This window comes from Lonchura striata, chromosome 15, assembly GCF_050655825.1.
Source record: "Lonchura striata isolate lonStrDom1 chromosome 15, ASM5065582v1, whole genome shotgun sequence".
In the NCBI taxonomy this organism is placed as follows: domain Eukaryota; kingdom Metazoa; phylum Chordata; class Aves; order Passeriformes; family Estrildidae; genus Lonchura; species Lonchura striata.
In genome coordinates this window covers 16,484,626-16,501,479 of record NC_140717.1, presented here as the reverse complement: position 1 = coordinate 16,501,479, position 16,854 = coordinate 16,484,626, and the positions used below count along the sequence as shown (strand labels likewise).

At 46.6% G+C, this 16,854-nt stretch overlaps 1 protein-coding gene across 3 annotated transcripts in view; it reads right to left on the bottom strand.

Moving 5' to 3' along the window:
* The window catches only part of ADGRD1 (adhesion G protein-coupled receptor D1), a 123,003-nt gene that overhangs the window by 60,686 nt on the left and 45,463 nt on the right, over positions 1-16,854 (bottom strand). The window lies entirely within an intron of this gene.

The following is a 16,854-nucleotide window of genomic DNA, read 5'->3' as shown; positions in this document are numbered from 1 at the left end:
TCTCACTGAGTAATAAAAACGTCGCATTTTACGATTAATAACTCTGAAATATGTGCACTACAATGACCAACTCCCAGACATTTTCTTTCCACAACAGCAATTACTTTAAAACATACATTCAAACTGAAAGAGCTGTGCCATAATTCAAGATTTTATTTTAGCACACCTCAGCATTATAATGACATAATTTCTATCTTCCATAAACAGGTTTAGCAACTAAGTCAATCTCCTGTATTCCAGAAGCTTTGAGATCCAATTCTCCACTCTGTTACATGAGCTTGATGACAAAATTATTCAAATTATATTGGAGTGAAGTAATAGTTTGTAGCAGATAAAATTATTCAAACTAGAAGATTTCCAGTGTTTGTTCAACCCTTTCTAATACATAAATCCCAAAAGTCCATATTATGTGGACCCTGCCTTATGGCAATTTTTTAATTACAAGAGTCTTCTACATAAAAAAAATCACTGGTGAATTAACAGCTCTCAGATTATTGCAACACAATTCTGCTGTCAAGACCAAAGATAACCAAGTTTTGCTTTCCTTGTTTTAGGGAATGAAGAAAAAAACTCAACACCTCATCCTGCTGAAACTCAACCAAGTACAAGGAGTCCCTGATGCAATTTTCCTTCTCCTCTCACGAGCCCAGCCCGGAGTGTCAGGCACGAGGTAGCACAGGTCCCTCCTGGCTGGAGATAACCCAGAATTTCTGCCCAGCCAGGGCTCCCAGGACTGCCCCAGCTGTGCTGCAGATAAGGACATTGCCTGCTCAGCCCATCTCTGCACAACATAAACGGAATTTTCTTATCTGCCTGAGCACAGCCCTGGCCCAGGTTTGCAGTGCCTCGCCTCACCCTGCTTTCCTGGGGATTTCTGTCACGGGATGGTGCTGCAGGTCAGGGGCTTTGTGAGAGAGGACTGTCCCTGTCACCCCAGCACTGTCCCTGTCACCCCAGCACTGTCACTGCCACCCCAGGACTGTCCCTTGCAACCCAGCACTGTCCCTGCCACCCCAGGACTGTCACCCCAGCACTGTCACTGCCACCCAGCACTGTCACTGCCACCCAGCACTGTCCCTGCCCTGCCCCTCTGGCTCTGGGGACGCCCTGGAGCCTTCTCCCGCAGACAGCAAAGCTGTGGAAGATGTGCACTGGCACCTCACACCGCAGGCTGGGAAGGGGCAGTGGGGCAGGCTCAGCCCCTGGTCCCCAGGAGCACCTCGCTGGGGCAGTGCCAGCCTCTGGTGCCACTGCCTTTTGTCTGGGCTCTGCTGGCAGAGCTCACGCTGCCCCAGCAGCAGCAGGGACACGCTGCCAGTGTGCTGATGGTGTCACACCCTCATCCCCACAGCTCTCCTGAAGGCAGCAAGTGAAAGAGTCTGCAGCTGCCTTGTAGTACAAATTATTTCCCTTCTATGACAGACAGTGCTAAATAACCACAGAGAGACAGAAAGATATGCTGTAATAACAGCAAAGATGGAACAATAACTGCCATTTCTGATTAGTGAGATTTCTCTAGATAAATCTGAATTCTAATACACTAAATGGAAAGGGCACCTCAGGGTCAGGTTGGAAGAAGACATGGCACTGCACTCGTTTATCTTTTACACAAATAAATCCCAGATGTATGTTTTACCCTCAATTAAATTTCTCTGGCAAGGGACAAGTCCTTGTTTTTGTCCATCTTAACTCTAAACACAGATGTCACTCATTAGACCATGAACCATACAGGCCTCACTGTCCAGAGCTGTGTATGTACTCAGATGGAGAAATAGTAAGTAAATAATAATAATTAAAAATAGATAAATATATTAAAGAATGGAAAAGAAGGTTATATCCTAATTTGCCTTTGTATTTCTCTTAAAGAATCTGTCCCATGTTTTATCACCCATTATGTAATCTCCACAAGGCTTTCCAGTGCCATTCATGATAACTGCATAAAATACTCATCCTCTGAGACTTCACTGGAGTTCTGCAGCAGAATTGTCATCAGGATAGAGAGCCCCCAACACATAAGAAACTGGCTGCAGAGGAATAAACTCCCTCTGATCTTCAACAGCTCTACTTCAAAGTACTCTCTAATCTATGAAGAAGGAACTGACTGTACCTCAATATTGCACTTTTAAAGTTAAACTGTGTGTGACAGCTTATATGTGACTTGGATCCTGTAGAACTGAGCATATTGATTTAATGACATTGATAACAGAAAGCTTAAAATACAAGTAGGCTTTTACATGAAAAGATTAAGTCACTTGAGTGTTTATTAAAAGCCTGTGAAAGGACAGCTGATGAAGCTTTCAGGGGAGGGAAAGTAGCAGCACACTGAGTAATCCAGGATCTGTGCATGTGCCCTCCCTAATCCAAATTATTCACATCATTCCTTCTGCACAGAGAGGGCACATGCAGCTTCTCCAAAAAAGAATTACACTGAAAGAGGAAAGCAACCTCTCGGCACAGGAGCAGGGCAAGGTCAGTGCCTGTCTGGGGGAGCCTGTGCCCTGAGGAAGGACTGGCTGGACTCGGGGTCTGAGGGCCTTTTCCAGCCTCAGGAATTCCCTGCTGGCTCCCTGTGTGTGCTGCCAGCACACAGCCCTGGCAGTGAGCACCCCTCTCCGTGAGCCAGGCAGAGAAGCACACACCCCAGAACTGAGGGATGCTCGCAGGGGATGGATGTGCATGGATGTGTGCTGGGAGCCAGGCAGGCAGAGAAGCACACCCCAGAACTGAGGGATGCTCTCAGGGGATGTGTGCTGGGAGCCCAGCCTTGCTGGGAGCCAGGCACCAGCCAGCTAAGAGGAAGAGGAGGCCAGAAAAGGGGGTGTGGGCTGAAAGGGCTGCTGGAAACCCTCAGGAAAACCTACTGCAGGAAATGTCAGGAACAAAATTGCAGAAGAAAAACAGGCAGCCAGCTGCTGCTGGGAAGGCTTGCCAAGGAAGAGGAGCCAAGCAGGGTGGGGTGAACCTTTGTGAGATTAGTTGTTTCTCCTCTCCTCCCCTGGATTTAAAAAGAAAATACTTAGGCACACAGTGGTGGCCACCAGGAGTGGAGGGTGTGCACCTTCTTTCTTCAGTGTGAAAAGGATGAACCTTTGGTCAGGGCTGTCACTGACCTAAACACAGCAACTCCAAGCCCAAGGTGTTCCTCTCATCCAAAGCAGTTGACAATTTACCTCTTTAAGTTCAATTTGGAGCCCACTTGTCTCTGTTTCCTCACTTCCATATCCTTATGTGAATGTGGTTCAAAACAAATTTTGATTCTGGTTCTTGGATTAAATTAGAGACTAAAATGATGCATCTAATTTAAGGATTTCCTGTCCTCACAGTGACATCCTGACTGTTAGCGTGACCTATTCAGGTTCACAAGGTTTATTGACTTTGTTTTCCATCCATTTCTCCTAATTACCTAGAAGATCAAAACTTTAGAGTACATTCATCTACTCAGTTACCTGGAAAAAGACAGATAGAAAGAATAATCACCCCTGTCTGTGGTGGCTATATTGGCTGTTTTCTTCCAAGCTGTGAGAAAACTGCATTGCAACAGATTTGGGGCTTAGATCAGCCAACTATTTTAATTTAGAGTCCATTTGACTGATTCACCCTAAGATGTAACTAGCATATGTAATGAAAAAAAACATTGTAAATTGCACAGAAAGGAATTTAGGTTATGAATAGGGAATTAGAGTGTGTTATGGATAAAAGCCAGACTTTCAGTTGTTTCATTGTTGTGAACAGAGCTGTGCCAACACACACTTTCTGAAGCAATGAACACAATACTTTCCAACAGGAAAGTTTGCTGAATATATTTCCTAATGGGACAATCAGACAGTTAAACTGCATGAAATCACAAAGGGTGGGAAGCTGTGACAGACTGCAATACAAAATTAAAAATGAGTGAAGTATTAGAGGTTATAAAGTCATCTGAAATGGGAGAAGGTTGCCACATGGATTGGCTTTGATTATTCCTTTGCCTGAGGCTAAAAATAGTTGACATATCAATCTCCTGCAAAAATAGCGTTAATCAAATATTTCACCAATATCCTTCCCCAGCTCTCAGAGTTGTCTATTTAACAGCTGCTGTACTGGGCAAGCAGTGTGAGAACAAAAGAGTAATGAAAAGCCCCATGAGCAGCAGACTGAAAAATATCTTGGCTGCTCTACCAGATATCATTTCTATAAGACAGAGGAAGGAGGAGGAGGGAATGGATGAGGAAATTGTCCTGGTGCTTTCTTTTTTAATTATGGCACATAGCAAAAAAAAAAAATTTACTGCTGTCAAATATGTAGAACATCAGAAGGTCTTGCTATTTTTCTGCTACCAAGTCCACATCCATTTGAATAAAAATGCTGTTCTCTTAACAGGATCCCATCTTTTTTACAGCACTGAACAAGGGGCTTCGTGCAGCAGCTGCCAAGCCAACATCTGAGCACTTGCAGATGTCAGGGAGGGCTGCCAGGCCCTGTCCTGTGTCACTCCCTCACTTATGATCTGTCCCTTGGTGCTTGTCCTGCTTCAGCTGGTGCCTTTGTGCATCTCAGGTCACCTGCCTACAGCACAGGCAGGTGAATGCCACTGCTGAAAGAGCAGCTCTTCTCTCTGGCTTTGGTGCTTAACAGCAGTAAAGTCAGTTCTTCCCAAACTGCTCAGGGAAAGCTGCAATTTTGGCAACAGAAAGGTCTGCAAGCCTTGAGTTAAAGTTAGAAACTCCCTAAATACACATGCATGGCTCCAGGTGGCTTTTCTCTCATTTTACAGCTACAGAATTCCCACCCTAGCAGAGGAGTTCCACTGATGGAACCCCTCTGGCACCGAGCACAGCTCAGGGTCAGTGCTGAGGTCTGGGCAGGGTTGGCTGTGGATTGTGCAGATTGCTGGGCAGCGATGAGGAGCTGCAAGCCAAAACTCTTCCAGTTTGGAAGCCAGAACTATTTAAGATGCAGCACTGCAGTGTAAACCCATGCCAAACAGCCACTGACTGCAGTCTGGATTAATAACACTCACAATATTGTTGTAAATCATGGTAATAAAGGAGAGCACAGAAAGGTTAAAAAATAGCTCCAGAAAGGAGCAGGTTCATTTGCATTGGAGATGCATGGAACTGCCTTGGATGGAAGATGTGCACAAACAGAAGCTGCAGGATAAAGACCTTTGAAATTCAATTTGGTGAGCAACTGGGTTACATCAGTAAATATTTGATGTTTAAAAAATTTAAATGCCAGTCAGGGAGAAGCAGAGCTCAGCATGACAGCCTTTCCTTATGTAAGCACCAACAGACACAGAACTAACTGATGATCTGTATGAAAAGCTGCCTTAATGCTTGAGTGAAAACATTTTTCATGTTCCTTAAAGCACAGCTCTATACCAAAGAACAAAGAGGTGAAATATTAATATTGTCTCTCAATAAGTAGTCTCATTTACATAATTTGCAGAGAGTTTTGATATGTCCTTACAGTAAAACAGTTATATCCATATGTAAGAGAAAAATTCCATGTAGAGCTCCATCTAAACCTGTATGGAAGGATGGGCTGAGGGCAGGGTTGAGCCCATGGCACTGAGGCAGCCTTGCCTCCACCTTTCAGCAAGTCAATCCAAACGGGAGAGCAGGGGAGCACCAGTTTCCTTCCTGGGTGTTACTAACAGAGCTTGTGCAGAACCTCAAACCTGGCACCCTCCCCACTGCCTTCAGGCACAGCCTCCAGCCAGACACTGCCTCTCCAAAGTTAATGAACCAGTCTGGCTCCAAAGAGATCTCATTTAATCCAAGTGATTAAAAATGCAACTGATTCTACCCAAGGTGCCATGTTGATGGCTTTTTATAATTTTTGTAAGAAAAGAAACATCTGCATCAGACAAGACCTGTTCAGGACAGGCAGCATTCCAGTTGTGACTCCCAGTCCCATCTCCCAGTCCCGATGCTACTGCGGCAGAGAATTCAAGTGAGGAACAAGAAGCTGGGGCAGCTCAGCCCCAGCTGGGCAGGAGCTGGGCACTGCCCTGAGCCCCAGCACCCAGGGGTGGGCAGGCACCCAGGGTGGGCAGGCACCCAGATCCCAGCCCACACACACCTGGAGTTTCAATAATCAGGTTTCACCAAGCTCAGGTGGAACTGAAACCCCGGAGAACAGAGGTTTGCTACCTGCAAATAACAAGCTTCAGCGACAGCAAGGAGCTGTGCTGGGTTCAAAGCACAGCTTAAAAACCCAGCAGCAATGGCAAGTCTCACCGGCCCTTCTTGGTTTCAGCTGTACTCACTTCTTTGCCAAGCCAGAAATTAAATCTGAGTTAGCAAACATCTGTTTTCTGCAAGAGTGAAAGTCATAATTAAGAAGAATCAATCCATATTTATTATGGAGGAAGCTTTAGAGACCTTTTAGGCAATTTTTCACACAACAGGCACACCGTAGTTATCCCAAGATACACCTCCAAGTGAAGAAACAGTACGTATGACCTTTTCTAAACATATTTTTAAAAAGCACAAAGATGCCCCAATTCTCGTCCACAAAGACTGAAAAGAATCTGGGCCCTTCTCTTTGAAGAGCACAAGGACTTTGACAGCCTGGAGCAGTGAAACATTAAAATTTCACTTAGACTGCATGATAATAAGAGGGATAATGAACTGTTTGTGGAATATTTGTGAATAGTGCATTCATCTTCTTTATAAAGGCTGCAATCCCCTGCACTTCACCTCCAGGGACACAACTGGCTTCTGGGACAGGCAACCTCGGGAGCAGGAGGTGTCTGCTGAGCCAAAGCCCCATGCAGCAGGGGCAGGATGGGGGCAGTGGCTGGAGGGGCCAGGGCTGCTCCGGGGATGCTCCAGGGATACTCCGGGGATGCTCCAGGGATCCTCCAGAGATCCTCCGGGGATACTCCGGGGATGCTCCAGGGTTGCTCCAGGGATGCTCTGGAGATGTTCAGGGGATGCTCTGGGAATGCTCCGGGGCCACTCTGGGAATGCTCCGGGGATGCTCCAGGGATACTGGGGATGCTCCGGGGATGATCCGGGGCTGCTCCCAAGACACTCCCAAGACACTCCCAGGCTCCTGCGCAGCCCAGCCCGGGCAGGGCGGCTCTGCCGGGCCCCAGCCCTGCTCCCCTGGGCTTGGGTGAGCAGGAGCAGAGGTGAGAGCGGAGCAGGGGAGCCGGGAGCACCCGAGGAACAAAGAGTCCAGGGCACAAAATCCTCTTGGGGTGTGCATGTGCACGGGAAGCAGCGGAACGGGACCATGGTGTGTGACACAAATAAACGGGTAAATAAATATAATAAACGGCTGTACTCCTGAGGAAAACACCAGCTCCTTTGGCTGTTGGAACCCCCTTGGTCAACGTCAGGTCTGCATCTCGCACCTCGGAAAAACCCAAGTTTTGGTAAGGTATTCAGCCGGTTTGTCCTCATCCATCCGCAGAATAATTCCCTTCCATACAAAGAACCATCTTTTAAAGGGAGTTTTGAAGACAAGATTTAATGAAAGCTTTAGGAGGAGTTTTAATAGCTCACGTCAGAAACAGAGTACCAGGCTTAATGGCAAAAATATTTACCACTCAGTAGTTTGTTGTGGGTATATTTTTTTAGGACTGGATTTATATGTTAGCATTTTCCATTCTCATTAAACCCCGGCTACGAGAATGTTGCCTCTGAAAGGCAGTGCCTCACATTCTTTGTGAATTATTTGTGGCAGCCTTTGTTCTAGATTGACCCCTTCAGCCCTTACATCCCTTGACTAGCTGCTAATCGGCATTTATCCTTCCCCTGCCTCTGCTAATCTCCCGGGAGCGGGTGGGACGGGCGGTCAATGGGAGCGATGGAGTAGAAATAATGACAGAGCACAATAAACATTCCGGAGCGCTGCCACAGCTCACGACAAAGGCTTGCAAAGCAGCCAGCGCTCACTCCTTCCACGATAAGACTGCTGTAACCAGACTGGAAAATATTACAGAATCTTATGCTTGCTTAAGGACAAGATATTCAGGCCCGCTAGGTGAGATAAGAGAATGTTTCTTTTCTGTAATCATAAAGTCGCTTGGATTCAGGCCATTCGGTTTTATTCCCCAATTCTCTTGTCCCATGTGACTTTCCACAGGCTCTTTCCCGTCTCTACGTCCCACTACACATCCATTAGCCAGGGATTTCCTCGGTAACAGAGCAGAGGAGGCTGCTGGACCCTGCAGGGGCACCCGAGCCGGGCATTTCCCGGGGAACAGCTCCAGGAGCCTCCGCTGTCAAAACAGCTCAGAAACTGTTGTGAAATGCTTGGTAGGTGCTCAGCACTGTAGTTTGGTTATGGTAAAAGGGGTTTAAAGGGGTGGTTGTCAGAAATACGGTTCTCAATGTACCACAATACACCGAAATAAAGTACAACACCCCCCAGCGAAACGAGCCAGCCCGGACAGAACTGTCATGGGCCAATCGAGCCCTTAAACCTTCGTGCAAAGGAAGGATCCAAACAGAAACCAATCCAAAGGGACAGAAAACGGGACAAAAAGGGACATCTGACCCACGGAACCCGAGCCGCTCAGCCCGGCCCTGGCACCGCAGCATCCGACGGGATGCTCTGCTCAGCCCATGGCCCCTGGCTTCAGGCCTTCCTTTTTATTGCAATAATGCTGAAATCGCTTTTCGTTCCGGGACTGTGCTCCCGTTTCTAACACCCGCAGTGCCCGGACCCAGGGGCTCTTCCCCGAGCCCCCTGCCCGGCTCCGGCCGGGGACGCCCCAGCTCTGCTTCGCTCGAGCAGCTCCAGCAAACAGCCAGCCAGAGGGAAAAAGGGCCGAAAACAGACAGCAAGCCCACAAAACCGCAGCTTTTCCCTCGCTGTAATAAGTTACAGCTGCTGCCCTAAGCACAGTCAATAAATAAAGCAAAGGAGAGCGGGGCTGACCCGCACAGACACAGCGCCCAGCTGGGTCTGGAGTTAATCCTCACCAAGAGATAAAACCTCTCCTCTGTAAAGCCTCCAGAGATGCAAAGAGCTGTAACACACCCTCTCGCAGGACTGTTGCTTAGATCTTAGCACCTCATTAGGATATTACACTCTCCTGACCAGATCTTTCAATGGTTTCCATTACTGCTTTTTTAAATTTCTTTTTTCTTTTCGCTGTGGGAAAAAAAACCCTCTCTTGAGAACATTTACATTTTTTCCCTCCGATTTGAATATTTTCTCCCATTCCTGCACGTTTGCCAAACATGAGTTGTCTTTTAGTCTGTTGCATGAATGGGGATGAAATTCACACAACTATTTCGTGTCATTTTTCATTCACAGGAAGCATCAGGGTGCCAGAACTATTTGATGTGTGCATCAACCACATCCAACAAATTGAGAACCAGCCTGGAATTAGGCCTGGAGCATTAACTCCAGCTACAAAGTTGAGCAATGTGAGACTAAGCCACGGAGTTGATTTTTCAGATGAGAAAACAGGAGTGAAGCTCTGTGCACATCCCCAGTCAGAGCATGGATCATACCTCCATGGGGGTGCCAGCGAGGGGGAAAACCCCAAAATCCCTCCATGGGGATGGCAGGGAGGGGAGTAAACCCCAGATCTCTCCACAGGGATGGCAGGGAGGGGGCAAACCCCCAAACCCCTCCACAGGGATGGCAGGAATGGGGGCAAACCCCCAAACCCCTCCACAGGGATGGCAGGAATGAGGGCAAACCCCCAAATGCCTCCACAGGGATGGCAGGGAGGGGACAAACCCCCAAACCCCTCCACAGGGATGGCTGCTGTGGGCTGGTTCCTGCAGCCAGGTCACAGATGCCACACAAAGGCATCTCCTGCCATGAAATGAGCACTCCTCAGTTACTCAGCCCCCAGCCCTGCTGGCCCAGAGCTCAGCTTTTCCAAGATTCCTGAAATCAGCACGGGTCCCTCTGCAGACTGATCTAATGGTCTGAGGAATGTGGGCAGCAGAGCTCCAAACTCACTTGTGTGTTAGTCAGTGCAACAATTCTAGATGGGCAAAGAATGAGAAATAATTTTCTCCCTTCAGAGGCAGCACTGCCAGGCTCCTTCTTCTGCTGCACTTCAGGGAAATCTCTCCTCATGGCAAGCTGGGTTTTTAAGCACTTGGTCAGGATGCAGTAGTTACACAATGTACCTGATGTGATGTTCCTGTCAGCTCCTGAGGCATGCCACACCATTGGTGTCTGTACTTGTCTTGCTTCTTCTTTAAGAAAAATATAGCACGCAAATACTGGAAATTATTTAGAGCTAATAAAATCATAGTTGTATGTAAACAGAAATGGCTGAGTGCACAGTTTAATTTACTGAGAAGATTCTACAGAGCATCAGAAAAGTCACAGACCGAAAAAGCAAAGCCTTCAGCAAACTGCTGTGTGCCAGGGGCTTTGCAGGGCTCAGAGCACCCTGCTGCTCCTGCTGAGCCCACAGGAAACTGCAGGGACTCCGTGGGCACCAGGCTCGGTGCTGCTGCTGTGATCGGGGTTATTCAAAGCAAGACAGTCCATTTTCAGCAACACGCTGTCTCCCAGCATGGCAGCAGCTCTTTCAGCGTCATCTGAGTGAGAGCTCGGGGTGCTTTATGCTACAGAGTTTGAAGATTTCTTTCTTTTGCTAAACATGTTAATTTTGGAAACATTCTTGCCTGTGTTCATGGGAATATTTCCAATGGGACAACACTTCCAATTAAGACCTCTTTATAAATAATAAGTGGCTGACAGCCTAGAAAATAAATGGATTTTTAAAATAAAGAGATGATGGCTAACTGGTCACAGGGTGATATACAATCCAAATAAGTCAAGAGATTCTTTCCAACCACGACCTACAACTTCAGAACTTTTTTAGTACCCTCATAACCAAAAATGGCACATGCTGTGCATATCCACCCTGTGCTCACATCACCCACTGCTTACTCTGAGCGACATAAAAGGTGCTCATTAAAAAATTCCCAGGTCATTTCTTGCACAGATCAGAGGCTCTTGCACAAAGTCCTGTTGTAAGTAATTCAAGATCGAGTATTTCTAAAACTGAGGAAAGGGGCAAGCCAGCCTTCCCCAAAGCAGCGTTTGGGTTCCCTGCAGCACAGCAAATTACAGGGGCACGCGGGCAGTGCCGGGGCCCTGGCCTGCCCTGCACACAAAGGCTTTGCTGCACTCACAGCACTCAGGCACCCCCACAAATTCACCTGCTAGGGCCCTCAGCACCGTGGGGACAGCCCAGGCTGTGCCCTGCATTAATCACAGCTTTAAAGCACTGCAGTGAAACAGCCCTGAGCATCAACACAGAGAAAAGAAATAGAATTTAATGGCAATCTTCTGATTTATGGCCAGCCTCTCATTATGGTCTCCCCATGCTACAAAATCAAAAGGCAGAAGAGCCTGAGGAGAGGGACAGAGAGCTGGGAAAAGAAAGCACAGCCCCTTCTTCCTCTGGGACTCAGCCATGCACTCGAGGAGTCACCTCTCTCAGAGTACTGCAGAGAGGATTTCAAGGAATGAAAGAAAATAAAACTTTTAAAGGTACCAAAATCCTATCTGAAATATTATTTACCAACAGAATTATCCCTGATGCCTCTTCAAACCATGTTGTCCTCCCCTCTGGTGCTACCCAGTACACGTTGGGTATATTTTAAGTGGGATGCACCCAGGGCACACAGTGGAGGGCAAACAGCAGCTCAGGGAATCCTCTAAGCACCCCACCAGGACTTCAGTAGCACGGTCAGGTGTCTTGTATCTTTTTTACACACCATTGCTTCATTTTTGCTTATTTCCCACCAGCAAAATATTGATCCAACCCAGCTTTTTCTGGAGATTTGTTCCTACTTCTCTTCCCAGGGTTTGCCTTGGCAAAATCCCCCCGTTCTTCCATATACAACCTCAGCAGAGCAGGAGGAGCAGCAAAGCCCAAAGGCCACAGCTGATGAGGTGAGTCAGGCTGCTCCAGGGATCTCTTACCTCTAAGTCTCTTACCCAGAAAAGCAGCTATTGACCATTTGCTCACTAAGGCAGCTCTTTATGACTTCTGACATCATCTTTAATCACTTTCTGTTGCACTGGAGCCATCAGGAGCTCCAGGGAGGGCTCAGCAGGGCCTGGGACTGAGCTGTAACATAAACCCTGTGTCTGTATGTCCGGCTGAACCTGCCTAGGAACTTCATTACTAAACTCAAGGCTTGATCACAAACCCACTTAGGCCAGCTAGGCTTTCCCTGGATTTAAAGGAGTTTTGGACCATTGTCTGGATTACAGAGCCAGCAAAATTCCTTATTAACACCCTCAGAGACTTCAGACTCCCCTAGATTTCATTACTAGAAGGGGCTGCCAGCCCAAAGGCTTTTCAGCACCAGAATCCTTTACAGCACGGAGGTGGGGCCCTCCACAAAGCCACATTTTGGGTTTTTCCCAGGTCACAGGGCTTTCCAGCATTTGGGGTTCGACTGGCTCAGGTCCAGGTTACCCCAGTGCTTACAAACCTCTGTGCTGGAAGGAGCAGCAGTGAAGGGAATGCTGAGAGAGGGACCAGAGGCTGTGCAGAGTTTCAGCATTCCCTTCCACGAGCTGCCCCTTGAACACAGAAGTTCACGTTTGTAAGCACTGGGGGACAGAGGTCCAGCTCGTGGCCTTTGAATACACTTTTCTTAGAGGCCAGTTGACAAAAGCAAAGGAAAATTATTTTTCCCCCACACTCCTTGAGGTCACAAATCTCCTTGGGAGAACACCTCAAGGTGCTAAGCTGAAACAGGGTGGACATTATTCAAAGCAATCAACTGGTATCTAATTCTAACCTCATGTATTTACAGTGCTTCTTTTGCTCTGCTCTCAAGCTGAAACACAAAATGTGTTTGGGCAGAGCTCAGCTGCAAGCTGAGACCTGCTCTGGACAGTGCCAGCAGGATTCTGGCTGTGGCTGGAAATCACACAAACCCATGGATGAACACAGGAGGGTCTCCAAAAACACATTTTCTTCACACAACAAACTCTCTCCAACAAGATTAAGTTATACTCCAGTTTATCTGACAGTGGGAGGGATTGTGTCCAGAACAGAGCCACAGCTGCAGATGTGGAGTGCACAGTCTGTGCTCAGCCCAGCCAGAAGCCTGATGAAACTTAAATGGGAGATCTGGACAGTTTTCTCACACACGTACAGCAACGAAGAAGAAATCACAGGTATGCCTGCCCATGAAACTGTTTTGTGCTGCCAAGTTACCCACTTCTGAGTTGACTGCTTCTTATTTTTCCTGAAATTTTGCATGAAACAAGCATTGCTCCTCACATTTTGTTTCTACATAGAGGGAATGGTGTTGTTTGTTCTGCTTTTCCCTTTCCCGCGTAATATAGGACTGAAAAAATAAAATGCCACGAAATTCTAAGAAAAAATATCCAAAAGTCTTAATTTTCCACACCATTTCCCTGAAGAAATCACTGAGCGATCAAAAAATTGTCCCCTAATTTTGAGCAAAAGGACTGCGACATTTTCAAGGCACTTTGATGTTTCTCCCCTGGGCCACGCTCCCTGGGTGCTCAGGCTCTGTGTAGTGAAGAACATTTAATTAAACTGAGCCATGCCAGGTGTGGCAGCCCCTCTGCAGAGGACAGGAGGTGTCTCAGGGGTCCCTGCCCGGCTGCAGGCTCAGGATGGCTCAGCAGGCTCCTCGAGCACAGATAACGCTGCAGGGCTGTTTGTCACCCACAGCCCCAAGGACACACTCGGATTTTGCACATTTCCCTGAGGACAAATAAAGCAGCCACTCTTCTGCTCTAGCCAGGCTTTTCTGCTTTCCCAGTGGAGGGAGATTTTGGTGCCAAGAGGAGCAGGGCCACCAAATTCACCTGACCCACAAGATCAGTCGATGACTTCCTCAGATTTGCATTAGAAAGAAATAAATGTTATAAATAAAAGAGAAACAATGCTTTTCGGGTTTCTTTGTTGTCTGTTGTATCTGGCGCTCTGGGTATGTTGTTTTTAGTTTTAGCACCTGACAAAGCCTGAAGCCAACAATGACATTTATTTATCTGTGTCTTAGTGATGCAAAAGTTTCTAAAGGTCTGTTTTCATTGTACAAGAAAAACAGAGGGAAGGGAAACAACTTTGCTTTGAGATGGTTTTTAGTATTTCAGCTTTTAACTTTGAGAACAACTTCAAGGCCAACTTGAGACACTTAAAATACAGGGCTTCTAAAGACAATGCTTACAGCCTATAAACTGTAAAAGTTATGGAGAACCCTGTAATAGTAATAATAATAACTTTCATTTATATACAGTGATTTTTCTCCCAAAACATGTCATAAATCATAAGTCAAACAATCTCATCTGTGCCAGTAAAAAGGACTAAAATAACAAGTATTGTAAACTCCTGGATTGGAGAAGGGTTCCACCCCAGTTCAGCTGCTGCTCAGGCCTTTGAGTTCAAGCAAACAAGGCATTTTATCTGCTCACCCGGGCACTGCAGCCTTCCTGAGAGCTGCTCTGAGCACCAGGAGGGCAGAGGGCTCGGGCAGGCTCAGATGTTGGGGAGCCACAGAGATTCCCAGGGGTCCCAGGTCTGGCAGCCCCCGAGGGCTCCAGAGGGGGAGATTCTCTCCCGAGGGCTCGGGGACCAGGCACTGCTCTGAAAACACCCAGGATCTTCATTGGGTAGGGCATGGAGGGAAAGAGAAAAAGGAGAGCAATTTCTCCAGCAGAAACGAGGGGTGCAGTGGCTTTTTGAGTCTCGGTCTCTTTCTGTTAAAGACAATGGCTTGAGAACAAAAAAAAAAAAAAAAAAGCTGAAAGATCACTGACTGTGTCCATTACACATATGGGCAAACTCAATTATTATTGACCATTTTCCTTCTTGAGATAATTCACCACACTTCTTTGAATCTGATCCAAGTGACCCAACTACATTTAAATAATTTGCTCCAAGTTACACAAGTGGATTATGCCAGGTCCAGACATGGGGTTTAGATATCAAAGGCTTGGTCAATGTAAAATTATCTTTCCATTTCCCTTTGTGATCACAAACACTCACTTTATACAGCTGCAGTTTACAAACTTAATAATCAAGGGAGCCACAAAAGCCCTAATTAAGGCAGTAAAAGCATGGGTTAAATATATGAAAATATATTCACCCTTACAGAAAGCAAATTTACACATTCAGGACTGCTATAGTGAACAAAAGCAATTTATACTCAAATTCAGCAACATCCTTTAAAAACTGCAGTTAAACGAATGCAAACTAGAGAATTCTGACAGAGGAACATCCACACTTTGTTTGGGGGTTGGAGCAAAAGCAAAGAGCCTGTGAGGAGTTCCATGGAAGGAGATGAAGCACCTGAAGTGCCCCAGAGCAGCAGAACCTGCAGGTTTTGTGTCACAGGCAGGTCCCTGAGAGCTGCTGGGGACAAAGATCCTCTGGTGGCTCGGCTTGGTCCTGGAGCAGCATAAAAAAAAAAGAGTGGCAGAAAGATGAACTCTACCAAAACCAGATAATTTCCAGTCTTTGTTCTTATTTTAGCTTTAGAAAGCTGAGAAAACAGAGACACGCCTCCAAAACTGCATGGTTTGCTGAGAGCTGACTCCTGGCACCCAAAGTGCATCTTTTCCCAGCTCCTGGGAGGGCAGGAGCTTCACCCAAAGCCTGCTCGCCCCACCAGAAATGCCACATGAAAAGCTCTTCCCACAGCCTTGAACTCCAGTGCAGACACAAAGCCAGCTCTTGCACGGCATTGTTAGCTAACAACATCTTCTGAATTTCATGAAAACGTTGCAACTGTTTGGTTCAGAGTTTGAGCAACGGTTTAAATTGTTTTCATTTTTGTTAGTTTTATACCAATTTCATACTCTTACAGTGTCAGGACTGAAGAAGTTGCCTTATTCCACAAAACCTTCAGGAAGAATTTCTGGAAGAAGTTGCTTTAAACTTTACCCTTATAATTTAACTTGCCGGCCAAATTTTTTGTTTGCTTTAGAGTTTTCTGAACATACATTTTTTCTGTATCTCTCCCAGCTTTCCATAAACCAGCCATTTGTCTGTCAGCTTTTTCCTGCTCTCAGTGTTATGATCATACAACATGATTTTCTCAGACTAAATACTTTGATTTAAACAGATACCTACTGAAGAGAGATCCTGTACAGCACTGAGATTTCATAAAAATCAGGATTAGTCAGACATTTAAAGGCCAGATGAAGAAAAAGGAAAGACAGAAAAAGAATCATATTTACAGGACTGAAAAGAACCAATTATTGTAAAGGCAGCAGTGCCCTTGTCTGGTGATTTTTCTGTGTGCAAGGCCAGCCCAAGTGCTGGCAGGCAGGAGCAGAGCTCACAGCTACAAAGTGCAGGGCCACAGAAAGTCAGAAAGTCAGAAAGTCAGGCCCACGTCCTAAAGGCAGCGTCAGAAAGCCAAACCCCTCTGAATTCAGCATTTTTTACAGCAGTCTGCACCCCTGGGGAACGGGACCCAGGCCCTCCATCCATCCCCTGCCAGCAGAAGGGAAAAGGGGATTTGGGGAAGGGAGCTCGGCACTGCTGGGAAATGGAGCAGGGGCCTGATGGGACCCTCTGACAAATCCAGCGTGGCCAGGTCTCTGGCACAATAATTCCAGAGAGTCTGAGGACAAGGAAATCTCACTGTGAAAAGGCCACAGGTGCTGTGACTGATTTACACAGATCCAGCTCTAACTCCCACCAGTGTAAGCCACAACCCTGGGGGGTTTGTCAGAAGCTATTTCAGATTAGCCAAATGGCATCTCACGATTAATTATTTCTCAAAAGTGTAGAACGTGAAATGAGCATCTCTTATTTCCTATTAAAAAAAACCAGCTCCCTTTTTTCAATCAATCTGGATCATTCAGTCAACTTGAAAAGGCAAATTACAGCTTGATTGTAGGGTAATTATTCTGGTGGAGATCACTTGAATG